Source organism: Arachis hypogaea, chromosome 16, assembly GCF_003086295.3.
Source record: "Arachis hypogaea cultivar Tifrunner chromosome 16, arahy.Tifrunner.gnm2.J5K5, whole genome shotgun sequence".
Taxonomy (NCBI): Eukaryota; Viridiplantae; Streptophyta; class Magnoliopsida; order Fabales; family Fabaceae; genus Arachis; species Arachis hypogaea.
This window is the reverse complement of record NC_092051.1, coordinates 115,385,204-115,387,288: the sequence shown is the minus strand read 5'-3', so window position 1 is coordinate 115,387,288 and position 2,085 is coordinate 115,385,204.

Sequence of the window (2,085 nt, the reverse complement as noted above, 5' to 3'; positions counted from 1 at the left end):
TCCGACAGTTGATTAGCCGTGCAGAAACCGTAGAGGACCATTTTCACTGAGAGGATCTTACAGCTTGCCATGGAAGGAGGTAACGCATGGTTGGAAGGAGGCAATAGGAAAGCAGAGGTTTAGAAGCAACAAAGCATCTCCATACGCTTATCTGAAATTCCCACCAATGAATTACATAAGTAACTTTATCTTTATTTTCTGTTTTATTTATATTTTAATTATCAAAACTTCATAACCATTTGAATCCGCCTGACTGAGATTTACAAGGATGACCATAGCTTGCTTCAAGCCGACAATCTCCGTGGGATCGACCCTTACTCACGTAAGGTATTACTTGGACGACCCAGTACACTTGCTGGTCAGTTACGCGGAGTTGTGAAGAAGTGTTAAGATCACGATTCCGTGCACCAGGTATTGACCGACTTATTTTTGCTCTGTTTTACTTTGCTTCCTTTCTTTCCAGTTTGTAACTTGCTTCTTTGGTTGCTTTTGTTTTTTCAAAGATGGCTAAGAATAATGATTCCATGAAAGCCTTTAAAAAGGCGAAGAAGGCTACAGCTGCCCAGAACATCTCGGCCAAGGCGGCTGGGGAAGGATCCTCTAATGTTTTGCCAAAACAGCCGGTATCGAGCTCTCCTGGACCTAGGAGGGTGATTCCTACCCCTCGGGTTCATGTGATCGATCCTCCCCAGACTTCTGCTGCCACATCTTCTCCTACTGCTGTTCCTTCTCCAAAAAGACAGAGGACTGTTGAGCCCTTCAATCTAGATGCCCCCGACTTTGATGCTGTTTGTTGATCAACAAATTGGTCCCTATGGTATTATTCCTACTGATGATGTTTCCCTTCTTCGTCATTTGGACTTCATTACCCGGAGTAGCATTAAGATGGCACATATGGGGGCGGCTCTATACCGAATTGCCCAGGATCTTCCTATTCATACAACAAAGGCTTTTATAGAGGAAGCCAAGTCGGAGTTCGACCGGATCAAGTGTTTAAAGGAGGAGCTCGAGGTGAAAGTGGCCAACTTGGAAAAAGAGTTGGAGGGTGAGAAGACTCGGGCTATTGCCTTGGCGGCTTCTGCAAAGTTGTCTGAGGATATGGCGTTGAAGCATAAGGAGAGCTATATCATAACTTATAGGGAGATGATGGGTCTTAGGGAGAGTTTGGAGTCTGCCCGAGCTGACTATGCCGAGCTTCAGGGTCATCTTGTAGGCAGTGTAAATGCTGCTTATGAGAATTTGAAGGATCAAGTTCGAGTTCTTGTGCCCGAGCTTGACCTTACTTTTTTTAGCTTGGACAACATTGTAAAAGATGGCAAGATTGTCCCTGATGACCCTAATGATGATGATGATGTCGACCCTCCTCCTGTACCTTCTGCCAAAGTTTCTGTTGCCCCGCCTTCCTCAACTCCGGCGACTGAAGTCGGTCAGCCTGAGTCTGATCCCGACATCCAAATCCTGAACTGGGATGATGGGACGGTGGATGCGGTACCTCTTCAGACTCGTCCTCCTTCACCTCGGGATGCTACTGCTGGGAAGTCTTTGGATTCTCTATAATTATTTCTGATGTATTGTGTATAGCCCGGCCTGTGGGCTTTTGAGCTCTTTTATTTTGTAATTTATGGTCTTGACTTCTGGATACTTTAGTTGCTTTTTTAGCAACCTTATTTTGAAAAAACAAAGGTAGTTTTTCAAGCCTATTGGGGTCGACTTCAGGTGGCCTCTTGGGTCTTGTTTATTATAGCAACTTTGTTTCTGCTTGTTGATTGCTTGCCTAATATTTTCCAGCTATCTTCAGGGTGTTGGAATCTTGTTTTCCGACCTCTTTGAATTGCCTTTGTACTTTCATACTTGTAGCTTGATTCTTTTGAGGTCATGGCTTTCTGGGGTCCAACTTGAAGTCCCTTATAACGCATGCCTTCTGTCGGCCGACTTCTTCATCTCAGTCTGTGCGAAGTTATTTCTAGTAATCCATTTTGTTTGGGCCTTCTCAGGTCTCTTTATATGGATTACTTTATTTAAAACTTTCTGTAGCTTTGTCGAGCCGACTTGGCCCTTTCTAAGTTATTTTTGGTAATCCGTTTT